Source organism: Oryx dammah, unplaced genomic scaffold (assembly GCF_014754425.2).
Source record: "Oryx dammah isolate SB20612 unplaced genomic scaffold, SCBI_Odam_1.1 HiC_scaffold_3, whole genome shotgun sequence".
NCBI lineage: Eukaryota > Metazoa > Chordata > Mammalia > Artiodactyla > Bovidae > Oryx > Oryx dammah.
Window position 1 is genome coordinate 80,362,698 of NW_024070187.1, and position 20,406 is coordinate 80,383,103.

The window sequence follows — 20,406 nt, forward strand, 5'->3', positions numbered from 1 at the left end:
AGCCTGGTGTGCTGTTTGATTCACGGGGCTGGAAAGAGTCAGACACGACTGAGTGACTGAACTGAACTGAACTGATTATAGTTATCATGTTATCTTTGAGAGTAAAAGCAAAAGGTGAAAGTTGAAATGTTTTAAGTTTTTGTTTCATACCCTACATTTTCTTCCAACATTTACATTTACTTTTTTATTTTTAATCTAAGTTTCTAACCAAATTAAAGAAAGCTGTGTTTGTGAACTAAGTCTCACAGAAAAGGCAAACCTAAACTGTTCTGGTCCTAATCATTTGAGTCACTGTTCCTTAGGTTTGCCCAAAAGGGAAACAAAAGTAAACATTTCTCTACCTCTTCTATGTGTATCCAGCTACCATTTCACCCTGACGAATCCATTTCCCATTCCCTACCATAAACATGTTATAAAGTACCTGTAGCCTGCAGCAAGTTCAGCAGCAGATCTTAGCCCACTGTCTGTACTTGTTAGATTTAGAGCTACCAGAGCTTGTTGTGAAGCTCTGATTCTGAAATCATTATGTAACTTAATTTTTCCCTTAATTTTAAATATCCTGAAAACTCTTTCTATTTAAAAAGTAGGTATAACTTTCACAACACCCATCTTTGTAATTCAAACCAATAGAAAATGGTCTAAGACCTCACTAACTGATTTATATTTGCTCAGTTCAGTTCAGTTCAGTCGCACAGTTCAGTCGCACAGTGTCCGACTCTTTGCGACGCCATGAATCGCAACACGCCAGGCCTCCCTGTCCATCAACAACTCCCGGAGTTTACTCAGACTCACGTCCATCAAGTCAGAGATGCCATCCAGCCATCATATCCTCTGTCGTCCCCTTCACCACCTGCCCCCAATTCCTCCCAGCATCAGAGTCTTTTCCAATGAGTCAACTCTTCACATGAGGTGGCCAAAGTATTGGAGTTTCAGCTTTAGCATCATTTGTTCCAAAGTAATCCAACGGCTGATCTTCAGAATGAACTGGTTGGATCTCCTTGCAGTCCAAGGGACTCTCAAGGGTGTTCTCCAACACCACAGTTCAAAAGCATCAATTCTTCGGCACTCAGCTTTCTTCACAGTCCAACTCTCACATCCATACGTGACCACAGGAAAAACCAAAGCCTTGACTAGACGGACCTTTGTTGGCAAAGTAATGTCTCTGCTTTTGAATATGTTATCTAGGTTGGTCATAACTTCTTCCAAGTAGTAAGCGTCTTTTAATTTCATGGCTGCAATCACCATCTGCAGTGATTTTGGAGCCCCCAAAAATAAAGCCTGACACTGTTTCTACTGTTTCCCCATCTATTTGCCATGAAGTGATGGGACCAGATGTCATGATCTTCATTTTCTGAATGTTGAGCTTTAAGCCAACTTTTTCACTCTCCTCTTTCACTTTCAGCAGGAGGCTTTTTAGTTCCTCTTCACCTTCTGCTATAAGGGTGGTGTCATCTGCATACCTGAGGTTAGTGATATTTCTCCCAGCAATCTTGATACCAGCTTGTGTTTCTTCCAGCCCAGCGTTTCTCATGAGGTATTCTGCATATAAGTGAAATAAGCAGGGTGACAATATACAGCCTTGACATACTCCTTTTCCTATTTAGAACCAGTCTGTTGTTCCATGTCTAGTTCCAACTGTTGCTTCCTGACCTGCATACAGATTTCTCAAGAGGCAGGTCAGGTGGTCTGGTATTCCCATCTCTTTCAGAATTTTCCACAGTTTATTGTGACCCACACAGTCAAAGGCTTTGGCATAGTCAATAAAGCAGAAATAGATGTTTTTCTGGAACTCTCTTGCTTTTTCCATGATCCAGTGGATGTTGGCAATTTGAATTCTGGTTCCTCTGCCTTTTTTAAAAGCAGCTTGAACATCAGGAAGTTCACGGTTCACGTATTGCTGAAGCCTGGCTTGGAGAATTTTGACCATTACTTTACTAGCATGTGCAGAGAAGGCAATCACACCCCACTCCAGTACTCTTGCCTGGAAAATCCCATGGATGGAGGAGCCTGGTAGGCTGCAGTCCATGGAGTCACTAAGAGTCGGCCACAACTGAGCAACTTCACTTTCACATTTCATTTTCATTCATTGGAGAATGAAATGGCAACCTCCTCCAGTGTTCTTGCCTGGAGAATCCCAGGGACGGGGAGCCTGGTGGCCTGCTTTCTGTGGGGTCACACAGAGTTGGACACGGCTGAAGTGACTTAGCAGTAGCACTTACTAGCATGTGAGATGAGTGCAATTGTGTGGTAGTTTGGGCATTCTTTGGCATTGCCTCTCTTTGGGATTGGAATGGAAACTGACCTTTTCCATTCCTGTGGCCATTGCTGAGTTTTCCAAATTTGCTGGCATATTGAGTGCAGCACTTTCACAGCATCATCTTTCAGGATTTGAAACAGCTCAACTGGAATTCCATCACCTCCACTAGCTTTGTTCCTAGTGATGCTTTTTAAGGCCCACTTGACTTCACATTCCAAGATGTCTGGCTCTAGATGAGTGATCACACCATCGTGATTATCTGGGTTGTGAAGATCTTTTTTGTACAGTTCTTCTGTGTATTCTTGCCACCTCTTCTTAATATCTTTTGCTTCTGTTAGGTCCATAGCATTTCTGTCCTTTATCGAGCCCATCTTTGCATGAAATGTTCCCTTGGTATCTCTCATTTTCTTGAAGAGATCTCTAGTCTTTCCCATTCTGTTGTTTTCCTCTATTTCTTTGCATTGATCACTGAAGAAGGCTTTCTTATCTCTTCTTGCTATTCTTTGGAACTCTGCATTCAGATGCTTATATCTTTCCTTTTCTCCTTTGCTTTTTGTCTCTCTTCTTTTCACAGCTATTTGTAAGGCCTCCCCAGACAGCCATTTTGCTTTTTGCATTTCTTTCCCATGGGGATTGTCTTGATCCCTGTTTCCTGTACCATGTCACGAACCTCATTCCATAGTTCATTAGGCACTCTGTCTATCATATCTAAGTCCTTAAATCTATTTCTCACTTCCACTGTATAATCATAAAGGATTTGATTTAGGTCATACCTAAATGGTCTAGTGGTTTTCCCTACTTTTTTCAATTTCAGTCTGAATTTCGTAATAAAGAGTTCATAATCTGAGCCACAGTCAGCTCCTGGTCTTGTTTTTGTTGACTGTATAGAGCTTCTCCATCTTTGGCTGCAAAGAATATAATCAATTTGATTTCGGTGTTGACCATCTGGTGATGTCCATGTGTAGAGTCTTCTCTTGTGTTGTTGGAAGAGGGTGTTCGCTATGACCAGTGCATTTTCTTGGCAAAACTCTATTAGTCTTTGCCCTGCTTCATTCCACATTCCATGGCCAAATTTGCCTGTTACTCCAGGTGTTTCTTGACTTCCTACTTTTGCATTCCAGTCCCCTATAATGAAAAGGACATCTTTTTTGGGTGTTAGTTCTAAAAGGTCTTGTAGGTCTTCATAGAATTGTTCAGCTTTTTCAGTGTTACTGGTTGGGGCATAGACTTGGAGTACTGTGATGTTGAATGGTTTGCCTTGGAAAAGAACAGAGATCATTCTGTCATTTTTGAGATTGCATCCAAGTACTGCATTTTGGACTCTTTTGTTGACCATGATGGTTACTCCATTTCTTCTGAGGGATTCCTGCCCGCAGTAGTAGATACAATGGTCATCTGAGTTAAATTAACCTATTCCAGTCCATTTTAGTTTGCTGATTCCTAGAATGTTGACATTCACCCTTGCCATCTCTTGTTTGACCACTTCCAATTTGCCTTGATTCATGGACCTGACATTCCAGGTTCCTATGCAATATTGCTCTTTACAGCATCAGATCTTGCTTCTATCACCAGTCACATCCACAGCTGGATATAATTTTTGCTTTGACTCCATCCCTACATTCTTTCTGGAGTTATTTATCCACTATCTCCAATAGCATATTGGGCACCTACTGACCTGGGGAGTTCCTCTTTCAGTGTTGTATCATTTTGCCTTTCATACTGTTCATGGGGTTCTCAAGGCAAGAATGCTGAAGTGGTTTGCCATTCCCTTCTTCAGTGGACCACATTCTGTCAGACCTCTCCACCATGACCTGCCTGTCTTGGGTTGCCCCAAGGGGATGGCTTAGTTTCATTGAGTTAGACAAGGCTGTGGTCCTAGTGTGATTAGATTGACTAGTGTTCTGTGAGTATGGTTTCATTGTGTCTGCCCTCTGATGCCCTCTTGCAACACCTACCATCTTGGGTTTCTCTTACCTTGGGCATGGGGTATCTCTTCACGGCTGCTCCAGCAAAGTGCAGCCGCTGCTCCTTACTTTGGATGAGAGGTATCTCCTCACCATTGCCATTCCTGACTTTAAAAGTGGGATAGTTCCTCTAGGCCCTCCTGCACCTGCGCAGCCACCGCTCCTTGGACATGGGCTGTTTCCTCCTGGCAGCTGCCCCTGGCCTTGGTCACAGCTGCCTGCACTTGAAATGTTCCCTTGGTATCTCTAACTTTCTTGAAGAGATCTCTAGTTTTCCCATTCTGTTCTTTTCCTCTATTTCTTTGCATTGATCACTGAAAAAGGCTTTCTTATCTCTTCTTGCTATCTTTGGAACTTTCTGCATTCAGATGCTTATATCTTTCCTTTTCTCCTTTGCTTTTTGTCTCTCTTCTTTTCATAGCTATTTGTAAGGCCTCCCCAGACAGCCATTTTGCTTTTTTGCATTTATTTTCCATGGGGATGGTCTTGATTCCTGTCTCCTGTACATTGTCATGAACTTCATTCCATAGTTCATCAGGCACTCTATCTATCAGATCTAGGCCCTTAAATCTATTTCTCACTTCCACTGTATAATCATAAGGGATTTGATTTAGGTCATACCTAAATGGTCTAGTGGTTTTCCCTACTTTCTTCAATTTCAGTCTGAATTTGGTAATAAGGAGTTCATGATCTGAGCCACAGTCAGCTCCTGGTCTTGTTTTTGTTGACTGTATAGAGCTTCTCCATCTTTGGCTGCAAAGAATATAATCAATCTGATTTCGGTGTTGACCATCTGGTGATGTCCATGTGTAGAGTCTTCTCTTGTGTTGTTGGAAGAGGGTGTTCGCTATGACCAGTGCATTTTCTTGGCAAAACTCTATTAGTCTTTGCCCTGCTTCATTCCGCATTCCATGGCCAAATTTGCCTGTTACTCCAGGTGTTTCTTGACTTCCTACTTTTGCATTCCAGTCCCCTATAATGAAAAGGACATCTTTTTTGGGTGTTAGTTCTAAAAGGTCTTGTAGGTCTTCATAGAATCGTTCAACTTCAGCTTTTTCAGTGTTACTGGTTGGGGCATAGACTTGGAGTACTGTGATATTGAATGGTTTGCCTTGGAAAAGAACAGAGATCATTCTGTCATTTTTGAGATTGCATCCAAGTACTGCATTTTGGACTCTTTTGTTGACCATGATGGCTACTGCATTTCTTCTGAGGGATTCCTGCCCACAGTAGTAGATATAATGGTCATCTGAGTTAAATTCACCCATTTCAGTCCATTTTAGTTCGCTGATTCCAAAATGTCAACATTCACTCTTCCCATCTCTTGTTTGACCACTTCCAATGTGCCTTGATTCATGGACCTGATATTCCAGGTTCCTATGCAATATTGCTCTTTACAGCACCGGACCTTGCTTCTATCACGAGTCACATCCACAGCTGGATATTGTTTTTGCTTTGGCTCCATCCCTTCATTCTTTCTGGAGTTACTTCTCCACTGATCTCCAGTAGCATATTGGGCACCTACTGACCTGGGGAGTTCCTCTTTCAGTATCCTATCATTTTGCCTTTTCATGCTGTTCATGGGGTTCTCAAGGCTGCTGCTGCTGCTGCTGTTAAGTCACTTCAGTCATGTCGAGTCTGTGCGACCCCACAGACGGCAGCCCACCAGGCTCCCGTCCCTGGGATTCTCCAGGCAAGAACCCTGGAGGGGGTTGCCATTTCCTTCTCCAGTGCATGAAAGTGAAAAGTGAAAGTGAAGTCGCTCAGCCGTGCCCGACTCTAGTGACCCCATGGACTGCAGCCCACCAGGCTTCTCTGTCCATGGGATTTTCAGACAAAAGTATTGGGGTGGGGTGCCATTGCCTTCTCCCTCTCAAGGCTAGGGATGTTGAAAAATCTGACCTCTGTCCCAGCACTGCCTCTAATGTTTTCTGTATCTTCCAAATAAGCTCTGGTTCTTTTTTGTCCCAATTCTTTAAGAATATTGCAGGACAAGAATTTTCTGGTCTTCCACCCAGTCTTTTGGGCTTTTCTGAGTAATTGATACTTGTATTTGAACTATGTAAACAGACATATTTTCAATAATTGCAGTTGACTTATTCAAAGTCAACACCTACTTTACTTTCCTCATCATTTTCATCTATCTTTCATACTGGTAAGCAAAAGACTTCTCTGTATTCAAATATAATTAAAAGAACAATCTTAACCCTTCTCCAAATCATCTCTGCATCAAAATTAGTTTTCCAGAGTATGGAGACTTTAATAACATATGATCTGAGCTCTGTGGTTCATAGAGAACAGACTTAAAGTATCATCCAGCTCATCCAATATTTACATTACAGAAACCTCTGTGCTTCCTTAATGTAAATGTCTAAGAGTTTGAGTTAGTTTACGGGAACCAGTAGAGGCCCTACTTATTTCATGAGTGACATCTGGCTGTTCATATCACACCACTGTCCTCTACCAAGAACGCTTTCCTTACCCTGTGCAATCGGTCCTTTAAATCTTCATTTCAATTTTCTATTCTCATAATTCACTGCAATTGAAATGATTCAATATAAACTATACAACTGTATGAATAAGGTGGTCTCACACATCCCACATTTTATTTTAAATCACTTACTATAAGTGATACCCTGGGAATTGAGAGTATGTTAAGGGAGTCTAAAAAAAGCATGATTAAGAGAAAGAGGCAAAGGATATAAAAGAAAAGCATTATCAGGTGGCTGCCAATTTAGGATCATTTAGTGAATTTAATTTTTTTCATACTCTGTCTTCTCTATTCTTAATATTTAATCAAAGAATATCAGTAGTTACACTAACACAAAGTATATAATTGAAGCATATTTAATACAATCATGACATAGTATGTAGTATAATATTTATTATAACATGATGGTGGTTCAGACAGTAAAGAATTTGCCTGCAATGCAGGAGACCTGGGTTTGATCCCTGGGTTGGGAAGATCCTCTGGAGTAGGACATGGCAACCCACTCCAGTATTCTTGCCTGGAGATTCTCCATGGACAGAGCAGACTGTCAGGCTAAAATCTATGGGGTCACAAAGAATCGGACATGGCTGAGTGACTAATAACAAATAAAACAACAAACAAACGTAATATAGCAGAAATTATATTATGTGGTATGTATTATATATAGGAGCCCACAAAAGTAATAAAAAGCATAAAATGACTACTGAATATTTTTTCTCTGTCCCCTGTTTCTTCATGTAAAATAAACTGATATCATACATTGTCACAATGACCTGGAGCTTGAGCTTTAAAGGAACAAAGTATGAAAACAGAGATCAGGAATACATTTTCACTTGGCCTGATATTTCACTTCCTTTTGCTTTTGTAACGGAGAAGACTGGCTAGTTTTCCTACAGTTCTTTGCCATCCTTTGTAAACAGTATGTGGCAGGATATCCACCTAGCTGGATAAAAAGTGTGTTTTAACAGAAACAAAGTTGTTCTGCTATATGATGAAAACCATACATAACCAAATGAAAAACAAACAGAAAAACAGTTTTAAGTTGAGCTTACAAATATGATGCTGTACAATATTTTCCTTTATGAAATAGTTCAGATATCAAAGACCAGAAGCTATTAATGTGGAACTGAGGCTTTACAGAGATTAAAAAAAAAAAAAAAGATGTTCCAAATAACTTTGATGAATTTTCAGATTCCTCTTGATTTTTTTAGTTGCATCTACCTCCTCTTGAGAAAAAGAAAGCTACTGAGTAAGAGGGTTAATACACAGGATACCTAGAGGCAAATTTTCAGGTTCAAAGGTGTCTTTTCTCTAACCTAGAACAAATAAAGGGAGAAATGGTGGATGTTTTGAAGGTGATTAACCAGTATGACAAAAATATTAGAAAACTTCAGAGCAAATATTGAACTATGAAACCCCTAGATATAATTCAAAATGACTGACTAGGTAAACAACTTGGTCTCCCCTTCCAAGTACAACTATAAATACATAAAATATTTTACTGCAGTCTGCATTGCTTTCACTGTATTTTTTCTTTCATTATACTTTTGATGGGTAAGCACTATGCTGCAATCACTAGCGATGAAGATCTGAATATGAACATTCAACTGAATATGAAGACCTACAAAATCTTCTAGAACTAACACCAAAAAAAAAAAAAAAAAGCCCTTTTCATCATAGGGGACTGGAATGTAAAAGTAGGAAGTCAAGAGATACCTGGAGTAACAGGCAAGCATGGCCTAGGAGTACAAAATGAAGCAGGGCAAAGGCTAACAGAATTATGCCAAGAGAACACACTAGTCATAGCAAACACACTCTTCCAACAACACAAGAGATGACACTATATGTAGACATCATCATGTGGTTAATACTGAAATCAGACTGATTATATTATTTGCAGCACAAGAAACTTTGGAAAATTCTTAAAGAGACAGAAATACCAGACCACCTTATCTGCCTCCTGAGAAATCTGTATGCAGGTCAAGAAACAACAGTTAGAGCTCGACATGGAATAGCAGACTGCTTCAAAATTGGGAAAGGATTACATCAAGGCTGTATATTGTCACCCTGCTTATTTAACTTATATGCAGAGTTTATCATGTGAAATGCCAGGCTGGATGAAGCACAAGCTAGAATCAAGAGTGCCTGGAGAAAAATCAATAACCTCAGATATGCAGACGACAGCACCCTTATAGTAGAAAGTGAAAAAGAACTAAAGAGCCTCTTAATGAAAGTGAAAGAGGAGAGTGAAAAAGTTGGCTTAAAACTTAACATTCAAAAAACTAAGATCATTGTTTCCGGTCACATCCCTTCATGGCAAATAGATGGGGAAACAATGGAAACAGTGACAGACTTTATTTTTCTGGGCTCCAAAATCACTGCAGATGGTGACTGCAGCCATGAAATTAAAAGACACTTGCTCCTTGGAAGAAAAGCTTTGGCAAACATAGATAGCAAATTAAAAAGCAGAGACATTATAATGCCAGCAAAGATCTGTATAGTCAAAGCTATGTTTTTTCCATTAGTCATGTATGAATGTGAGAGTTGGACCATAAAGAAGGCTAAGTTCTGAAGAACTGAAGCATTTGAACTGTGGTGTTGGAGAAGACTCTTGAGAGTCCCTTGGACTACAAGGAGATACAAGAAGTCCATCCTAAAGGAAATCAGTCCTGAATAATCACTGGAAGGACTGATGCTGAAGCTGAAGCTCCAACATTTTGGTTGCCTGATACATACAGCTGATTCATTAGTAAACACCCTGATGCTGGGAAAGATTGAAAGCAGGTGATAAAGGGCACTATGGTTGGATGGCATCCCCATCTCAATTGACATGAGTTTGAGCAAACTCTGGGAGATAGTGAAGGACAGGGATGCCTGACATGCTGCAGTTCATGAGATCTCAATGAGTCGGACATGACTGACCAACTAAACAACAACAACAGTACTTCAGGAAGTCTATCAAACAGTTGGAGTGCTATTGTCAAAGAAAATTTAGAGAAGTGAAACTGAAATAGGTACGAATAAAATTTTTAAAAAGATAAAATGTTTTTAAGTGACACTGTCCAAAGAGAAAGGAGTTCGAGACAAAGTATAGGGAACAAAATAGATATTGTGTTGTGCTTTGTTGTCTTACCAAAAGAAGACTAGATGGACAAAGATGTGATTGTTTCAAATGTTAAACCGCCATATACTTTGAGCTTCCCCTATGGAAGCCCTATCCACCTGCAATGCAGGAGATGCAGGAGAAATGAGTTCAATCCCTGGGTTGGGAAGATCCCCTGGAGGAGGCAATGGCAACTCACTCCAGTATTCTTGCCTGGAAAATTTCCAGGGCAGAGGAGCCTGACAGGCTACAGTCCATGGGATCACAGAGTCAGACATGACTGCACATGGGCGCACACACACACACACACACATATCAGTTATTATTGCTTTATATTTTTATACCAGAGAGGTATTTCTATGTTATTTGTGGTATGTACATTTATATACTACCTGTCACATCATTCAGTTTTGTAAGTATTTTTGCATCTTATTTTCTCTCCAAATTATAAGTTCCTAGGAGATCAAAGCTTTGTTGTATATGTGTATATATACACATATACGTATACATATGTATACATATGTATATATGGTTGAAGCCAATCAAGCTTTACTTGGATTATCCAAATAGAGTATCGGAAAATGACCTGTAAATAAAGGGTTAAATATTTGCAGACGCATATATAGCACACTCAGCATATATAGCTGAGCCACTGCTTCAGTTTTCTTGCTGTGAGAACCCCACAAATAGTATGAAAAGGCAAACAGATATGACACCAGAAGATGAGCCCCCCAGGTCAGAAGGTATCTGATACACTACTGGGGAAGAGCGGGGACAATTGCTAATAGCTCCAGAAAGAAGCTATGGGGCCAAAGCAGAAACGATGCTCAGTTATAGATATGCCTGGCGGTGAAAGTAAAACTTGAGGCTGTAAAGAACAATACTGCATAGGAGCTTGGAACGTTAGGTCCAAGAATTAAGGTAAATTGGATATGGTCAAGCAGGAGATGGCAGGAATGAACATCGACCTCTTAGGAATCAGTGAACTATAATGAATGGGAATGGATGAACTTAATTCAGATGACCATTATATCTACTACTGTGGTCAAGAATCCCTTAGAATAAATGGAGTAGAAATGCTAATGTGTTTAATTCTGAATAAAATCTTGGCAATTTTCCATGTCAATAAAGAAATTGTTCAAGGACTCACAAATATTTTCCCAAGAAAAAGAACACATTGTATGGCAGTTGAAATACTGTAGACATAAGTAAATATTACAGAGCTACTAGCTATTCTTACAAAGCAAAGGAAGGGCACCTGAATTTTGTGTTTAAAAATATCTAATCCATCCAACAAAGATCTACTCTGTTCCACAATGATAGATATCATATAAATGTCACATCTTTTTATGAGGCATTGTCAGTTTCTTTTTCCTTCCTTAAGGAAACTGCCATACCATGTTATCTCCTAAGTTCCATATAGAGTCCCACAGTATGTATCCTGAGCTTTAAGAAGAACCTGTATTTGAAGTCAATAGATTTTTTAAACCTTACTTTTGCAATTTTCCATCTATTAATGACTATTAACTAGATATGTCTTCAAACAGCTATATTAGTGAAGTGGAATTTGGCAGGTAATGCTATGACTTATATTAAAAGTTACCTTTATGACTGTGTCTGAGAAAGAGAAATAATTTAATATAATTTCACTCATCCATTCATTCACATGTTTTCGATTATTCTGTCCCAGGCAATGAAATGATAATGACAAAATTTAGAAAGACAGATTTCAAATTATTATGAATCTAATATATAGCTTTTCATATTTTAAGAAAGAAGATTTTTATACAATATATTCTTTCTCCTATCTACAGAAGTTATTGATCTATTTGCTACAAGTCTCCTCCTGCTCTTAAACTGTATAGATACACATCTGTGGGCCATTCAAGTAACCTACTACACCCTTTGGAACCACTGAAAAGCTATTTACTATACTCTAAGGAGCACTGATCTGCCTTAAAGTGTTCACATTTAAAAGTACAGACTTCCTTAAATGAAAAACATAAAGAAATAAAAACACAACGACCTTACTAAAACATACAGGCTCATTGTTTTCTCAACGAGAAGAACCTTGGCATGAATAAACCATGAATGTACCACTGAAGGAATATTGTAAGAATTATCAGTTATAGCATGTCAAATTTCTTTATTTCTTTGCTTTGAACAAGTGCCATAGCATTTTTCTGAATCTGCTCTTATATATCTTTCTCTCAAACAAAGATGTTTTGAAAATCTCTTGCTAGCTGACTACTATCTTAAGCACTGAGGTTATAAAGATGAGTAATACTTTCTTTAACTTGATTTTGCCATTTAGTGGACAAATTATCCTCTGAGAATTTCAGTTTCTTCATATAAAGTATAATAAAAATATACTACTGCTATCTAACTCATTCAATTTTGTTAGGAAATCACCAATATCTGGCCCAATTATGTGCCATATAGTAAGAATTCCACTGATGATAGGTATTATTCTCTCATTTGTCAAAATATTGCTATCTGATAAACTGTCAGAAGTAGGACAAATTTGAATGTAACAAAGGTACAAATAAAAAGGGAGAGAACTATAACTCTCTCAGACATACCAGGAACCCATGATCAAGGTACATGACTATTCTAAGCTCCAGGACCACAAAAAACAACAGGACAAAGTATTAACTTTCAAGTAGTTTAGGGTTTAGTTTTCCTTTGCACTGACTATAATTAAGTGGCAAGAGAAAAAAGAGTGCTGAAACAACCTACCTATTATAACAGGAATGGAAAAGGTTAGTTTTCATTCCAATCCCAAAGAAGTTCAGTTCAATTCAGTTCAGTCACTCAGTCGTGTTGGATTCTTTGCCACCCCATGAATCGCAGCACGGCAGGCCTCCCTGTCTATCACCAACTCCTGGAGTTCACCCAAACTCATGTGCATCAAGTCGGTGATGCCATCCAGTCATCTCATCCTCTGTCATTCCCTTCGACTCTTGCCCTCAATCCCAAAGAAAGGCAATGCCAAGAATGCTCAAACTACCGCATAATTGCACTCATCTCACACGCTAGTAATGTTCAAAATTCTCCAAACTATGTTTCAATAGTACGTGAGCCATAAACTTCCAGATGTTCAAGCTGGTTTTAGAAAAGGCATAGGAACAAGAGATCAAATTGCCAACATCTGCTGGATCATCAAAAAAGCAGAGAGTTCCAGAAAAAAACATCTATTTCTGCCTTATTGACTATGTCAAAGCCTTTAACTGTGTGGATCACAAGAAACTGTGGAAAATTCTGAAAGAGATGGGAATACCAGACCACCTGACCTGCCTCTTGAGAAATATGTATGCAAGTCAGAAAGCAACAGTTAGAACTGGACATGGAACAACAGACTGGTTTCAAATAGGGAAAGGAGTACATCAAGGCTGTATATTGTCACCCTGCTTATTTAACTTATATGCAGAGCACATCATGTGAAATGCCAGGCTGGATGAAGCGCAAGCTGGAATCAAGATTGCTGGGAGAAATATCAATAACCTCAGATATGCAGATGACACCACCCTTATGACAAAAAGCAAAGAACTAAAGAGCCTCTTGATAAAACTGAAAGAGGAGAGCAAAAATGTTGGCTTAAATCTCAACATTCAGAAAACTAACATCATGGCATCTGATCCCATCACTTCATGGCAAATAAATGGGAAAACAGTGGAAACAGTGACAAACTTTATTTTGGGGGGCTCCAAAATTACTGCAGATGGTGACTGCAGCCATGAAATTAAAAGATGCTTACTCCTTGGAAGAAAAGTTATGAACAATCTAGATAGAGAGCATATTAAAAAGCAGAGACATTACTTTGTCAATAAAGGTCCATCTAGTTAAGGTTATGGTTTTTCCAGTAGTCTTGTATGGATGTGAGAGTTGGAATATAAAGAAAGCTGAGCACCAAAGAGTTGATGCTTTTGCACTGTGGTGTTGTAGAAGACTCTTGAGAGTCCCTTGGACAGCAAGGAGATGCAACCAGTCCATCCTAAAGGAAATCAGTCCTGAATATTCATTGGGACTGATGCTGAAGCTGAAACTACAATATTTTGGCCACCTGATGCAAAGAACTGACTCACTTGAAAAGACCCTGATGCTGGGAAAGATTGAAAGCGAAAGGAGAAGGGGACCACAGAGGATGAGATGGTTGGATGGCATCACCAACTCTATGAACATTAGCTTGAGTAGACTCCGGGAGTTGGTGCTGGACAGGGAGGCCTGGAGTGCTGCAGTCCATAGGGTCGCAAAGAGTCGGACATGACTCAGCGACTGAATTGGACTGATAATGCTCTCAGAATAACTCTTCCTGTTTTGTTAGAGATGTACATCTTATAGAAACTTACATCCTATAAAATCTAAAATAAGACAAGTTAATTGTGAAGTGCTTCTTGCCTTAGTGAATTTCCATTGTTTGTTAGAAAAAATATCCATAATAGTTCAAAATCATTTAGGAGAATATAGTGTGGTCTATAATATCAATTTGCAATGAAAGCTGTAATCTTGCATATTTGTAGATCACATCACGTAAATGAGAATGACATCAAATCAAAGTTCTGCCTCACTTCAACTTTCTTAGGAAAATGCAGGATCTGTCATTTTATTTCTGCTTACCTTATACTTTATCTTTAAAAAGAAAGGCAATTGATCCAGATAATAAATTTTCAAAATATACTAACAAGAATTTCAGAGTAGTAAAAACCTCTACTGCCACCAAATATAAAATATGTTCATTCTTACCTGTACATGGGAAAGTATGTTTTAGCTACCAACTCACAGGTATCAGACTGCAACCATTTAGAATACTGATATTACTGACACTTGTGAGCAAGTGACAAAAATAAAATTTGTATATAATGCTAAGGACAAGCACACTTTGAAGAGAAATTTAGCAGTATCTGCCTCTATATATGTCTCTTAAAGAAACACTCACAAATACGCCATGAGCCACGTATTAAGGTGTTAATTGTGCTATTTCTTACAATAGTAAAAAAGGAGACAAATTTATAGTGAAATGATATACTGCAATTAAATAAATAAATTCGATCTTTATTCATCAAACATGAAAAATTATTATGGTAGGAAAATAGTTGTAAAATTATACATAAATATTTTCCAGCTACTTAAATTTCATAAAACTAAGGAAATAAAATTCTATACTGGATTGGAGAAACATAGAGACCCACAAACCCACAAACTTCCCCCACCACACACACACAGACAACTACACACAACATATACGTGCATACAAAAGACATAACTAGAAGATAATGTTTACTTTTAGAAAGGGTTAAGATTCAGGAGGAGTGAAGCTTCAGTTTTCCTATGATAACAATTGAAGAAGAAAACAATTTCTTTATAAAATCAGACCTATATTTTCAATCAATAATGCCAAGGGTTTGGTATGAAAATTTGAGTAGTAACTCTGCTAGCACTAGGATGTGCTGGGATTAAAGTTCTGGGACTCTTTATTTTTAAACATTTTAGTAAATTAAATAAATACTTAAGTGTTTAGTATTATCTGCTTATCTGTTTTATTATGTTGATCGAAGCTTAAGCTATAGTAAGCTTGAAGCAAATCATTAGACCAGTAAATGGCATGGCCAAAATGTTTTCCTAAGCCATTTCTTAGTTTATGAGATATAATCTTGCTGTGGACTTTTGCAAATATATTTATAAAAAGGGGAACATAGTTATGCATTGCACAATTGACTAAAAAAAAAAAAACAGGTGTTGTAAGCCAAAACACCACAGAAGAAATGAGCAGCCTCCAGATACAGTCTAATTAATCCAAACTGGATAAAGAAAAAAATAACAGTGTGCTTTAATTTTGGCACTAATTTTTGCTAAGGTTAAAAAATACTATCTTAGAGTAATTATTCTCCTCAAGTACATTTTATGCACCCTTAAGCAATTTGGTTAGGTCGCCTCTCCTCTAACTTCCTTTTATCCTTTAGAAGAAGTAAAAAGTCTTTGATTTCCACAGTTGCTTAAAAAAAAAAAATGTAGAAAATTTAATCTGTATAGACATCCATTCATCAAAACCCACCTTTTAATGTTTAATTTAAAATTCTCAAGAGGGAAATAACTAATTCAGGACACCCAGTGATTTACATACTATACCCTTGTCAACAAATATGCAAGACATGAATTATCATTTCCTTTTGTTTCACACTATTTTTTCCACTTTGGTTGCATCTGAATTTTAATCTGTTCACATTCTGCTATTCACAGGAAAGTGGCCTGAAGCAGACAGCAAAAGAAGCACTAAATCAAGCACGTAAATCACTTCTTTCCCAGTTCCACAGCCGATTTAAAGAGCATCCTGGCACTAATCTTTGAAAATAATATACTGTCGAGCCCAACGCAGCAGAGGAACTCTACTTCAAATATAGGGTAGTCCAGGTGACTGGGCAATTACAATTAACCTCTTGGCTACAATGTCAGTGATAAACAGTCAAGCAAGTGACGGGTCTAAGAAAGTAATCAGGTAACTGCAGGAGTGATTTCTGACATCTTAGTGTTTAAAAATATATATATTTTTTAAATTTTATTTTTACTTTATTTTATAATACTGTATTGGTTTTGGCACACATTGACATGAATCCGCCACGGGTGTACATGAGTTTCCAATCCTGAATCCCCCACCCACCTCCCATCCCATATCATCTCTCTGGATCATCCCCATGCACCAGCCCCAAGCATCCTGTATCCTGTATCGAACATAGACTGGCGATTCGTTTCTTACATGATAGTATACATGTTTCAATGCCATTCTCCCAAATCATCCCCTCACAGTCCAAAAGTCCGTTCTATACATCTGTGTCTCTTTTGCTGCCTCGCATACAGGGTCATCATTACCATCTTTCTAAATTCCATATATATGTGTCAGTATACTGTATTGGCGTCTTTCTTTCTGGCTTACTTCACTCTGTATAATCGGCTCCAGTTTCATCCACTTCATTAGAACTGATTCAAATGAATTCTTTTTAATAGCTGAGTAATACTCCATTGTGTATATGTACCCCAGCTTTCTTATCCATTCACCTGCTGATGGACATCTAGGTTGTTTCCATGTCCTGGCTATTATAAACAGTGCTGCAATGAACATTGGGGTACATGTGTCTCTTTCAATTCTGGTTTCCTCAGTGTGTATGCCCAGCAGTGGGATTGCTGGGTCATAAGGCAGCTCTATTTGCAAATAGAGCTGCCTTAAAAAAATATTTTTAATTAAACCATCTCACAACTTCAAAAATAGTTTCCTGAGCAATATGTTTTTTTTAAATTAAAGCACTATATAATATGACATAATAAAAGTGACTAGAAAAACACTGGACACATAATAGGTGCTCAATAAATATTATTGAAAACATTTGAAGAATGCTAATAAGCACACGTGTAGAAACACAAAACATTTTTAATACTCAAACACTGCTCCAATGTTTGAAATAGCTTTTCAAAGCATACCGTTTCCCAATTAGTTGTATATGAAATAATAACTACATTGATACATTGACATCAATTTTAAGTCAACTGACATAAAATTGACAAGCATTTACATAATGATTACATACAAATACAGATATAGCATATTAAGTTATGCATAGTCTTCAAATAGATAACCAGAGAAACAGAAAAGATTGTGTTTAAGTATACTTGGTCTTTTCACCAGAAATATTAATAATTCTCATTGTGCATATGCCACATACATACACAATGAATGTATATAACAGCTTATTAATAGATATCATGGCTTAACAAATTTCTGTCTAGGCAAGAATTTTCCAGCCTTTGAATTACACAAGTGTGCTGGCACATGTTAAACTGGAACTATGATAAGGACATATATTACCCTTAGTCTTCTAAAATATACTCAGTTTAAACTCCATATGTTACATGAATATAGTGATGGTAATTACAAAATTTTTCCAAGGATCTCAGGGATCCACACACATTTCTGGTTAAGTATTATTAACTAACTAAACTCTACCATTAGAAAGCAAACTTTTCTAATTCAAAATGACATTATAATCATACAAATCTAGAAACACTGATATTCAAGATTAACACTTCCATAAAAAGAAAATAATTAAGAAAGCAATTAAAATATAAACAATTAAAACAAAATCAAGTATTGCTTTTGGGGCAGGAGCCAGATGAAACAGAAATTGCATAACAAAATAACTCTAGTTTCATATGCCTTATATTTCAATTGGGGAAAAAGTCTATCATAAAGTTTTTAAAAATAAAATTAATGTAATTAGTACAAACTGTTGCAAGGAAGAAAACCCAAGAGAAATTTAGCCAGTACAGCTCAGTTGAGTTGCTCAGTCATGTCTGGCCCTTTGAACCCCATGAATCGCAGCACGCCAGGCCTCCTTGTCCATCACAACTTCTGGAGTCCACCCAAACCCATGTCATTTGAGTCGGTGATGCCATCGAAACATCTCATCCTCTGTCATCCCCTTCTCCTTCTGCCATCAATCTTTCCCAGCATCAGGGTCTTTTCAAATGAGTCGGCTCTTTGCATCAGGTAGCCAAAGTACTGGAGTTTCAGCTTCAGCATCATACCTTCCAATGAATATTCAGGACTGATTTCCTTTAGGATGGACTAGTTGGATCTCCTCGCAATCCAAAGGACTCTCAAGAGTCTCCTCCAACACCACAGTTCAAAAGCATCAACTCTTTGGCACTCAGCTTTCTTTATAGTCCAACGCTCACCATACATGGCCACTGGAAAACCATAGCCTTGACTACATGGACCTTTGTTAACAAAGTAATGTCTGCTTTTTAATATGCTGTCTAGGTTGGTCATAACTTTCCTTCCAAGGAGTAAGCATCTTTTAATCTCATGGCAGCAATCACCATCTGCAGTGATTTTGGAGCCCAGAAAAATAAAGTCAGCCACTGTTTCACCATCTATTTGCCATAAAGTGATGGGACCGGATGCCATAATGTTAGTTTTCAGAATGTTGAGCTTTAAGCCAACTTTTTCACTCTCCTCTTTCAGTTTCATTAAGAGGCTCTGTAGTTCTTCACTTTCTGCCATAAAGGTGGTGTCATCTGCATATCTGAGGTTATTGATATTTCTCCCGGCAATCTTGATTCCAGCTTGTGCATCCTCTAGACCAGCATTTCTCATGATGTACTCTGCATATAAGTTAAATAAGCAGAGGGACAATATACAGCCTTGACATACTCCTTTCCTTATTTGAAACCAGTCTGTTGTTCCATGTCCAGTTCTAACTGTTGCTTCCTGACCTGCATAGAGGTTTCTCAAGAGGCAGGTCAGGTGCTCTGGTATTCCCATCTCTTTCAGAATTTTCCACAGTTTCTTGTGATCCACACAGTCAAGGGCTTTGGCATAGTCAATAAGGGAGAAAAAGATGTTTTTCTGGAACTCTCTTGCTTTTTCGATGATGCAACGATGTTGGCAATTTGATCTCTGATTTCTCTGCCTTTTCTAAAACCAGCTTGAACATCTGGAAGTTCACAGTTCACATATTGCTGAAGCCTGGCTTGGAGAATTTTAAGCATCACTTTACTACCATGAAAGGTGCTATCCCACGTGCAAGGTCAGGTGTGGCACCTGAGAGGAGCTACCGGCATGTCCAAGGTCATGGGCGGTGGCCGAGAGGAGCTACCCCACGCCAGAGGTCAGGGGCAGGGGCCGAGACGAGCTCCCCCATGTTCAAGGCAAGAAGCAGCAGCTGCCTTTGCTGGAGCAGCCGTGAAGAGATTCCCCACATCCACAGTAAGAGAAACCCAAGCAAGATGGTAGGCACTGAGAGAGGGCATCAGAGGGGAGACAGGCTGAAACCAGAATCATAGACTAGACAATCTGATCACACGGACCACAGTCTTGTTTAACTCAATGAAACTAAGCCATGCTGTGTTGGGCAATCCAAGATGGACGGGTCATGTTGGAGAGGTCTGACAGAATGTGGTCCACTGCAGAAGAGAATCGCAAACCACTTCAATTTTCTTGTCTTGAGAACCCCATGAACAGTATGAAAAGGCAAAAAGATAGTACACTGAAAGATGAACTCCCCAGCTTGGTAGGTGCCCAATATGCTACCGGAGACCAGTGGAGAAATAACTCCAGAAAGAGCGAAGAGACAGAGCCAAAGCAAAAACAACACTCAGTTGTGGATGGGACTGGTGATAGAAGCAAAGTTCGATGCTGTAAAGAGCAGTGTTGCATAGGATCCTGGAATGCTGGTCCACAAATCAAGGCAAATTGGAAGTGGTCAAACAGGAAATTTAGCCAGTTAGAGAAATTTTATATAGCAGTTAGAATTAGCCTCATTCCTACTAACAGGAAAAAAAAAAAAAAAGGCACAATCTTAAAAGAGGTAAAAGAAACAGAATGACAGATCATAGAGTTAGTGGTTGCTACTGGAAAGAGTTGATCCTAAATATGATGATGAAGGCCTGTGAAAACAATACAAATTTAAAAATCCACTGGTGGAAAATACAGAGCCATTTTTTATGCATGTGCAAACACGTGCATTTGTGTCTGTGTTTCCAGATAGCATATTAAAAAGCAGAGACATTACTTTGTCAGCAAAGGTCTGTCTAGTCAAGG

At 38.6% G+C, this 20,406-nt stretch overlaps 1 protein-coding gene and 1 long non-coding RNA gene across 2 annotated transcripts in view; one reads left to right on the forward strand and one right to left on the reverse strand.

Moving 5' to 3' along the window:
• The window catches only part of LOC120861596 (ephrin type-A receptor 5), a 126,833-nt gene that overhangs the window by 24,826 nt on the left and 81,601 nt on the right, over positions 1 to 20,406 (reverse strand). The window lies entirely within an intron of this gene.
• LOC120862172 lies at positions 8,475 to 19,858 on the forward strand. Its single transcript, XR_005720708.1, has 3 exons — positions 8,475 to 8,572; positions 15,405 to 15,408; positions 19,849 to 19,858. It is a non-coding gene; the product is annotated as an uncharacterized LOC120862172 (long non-coding RNA).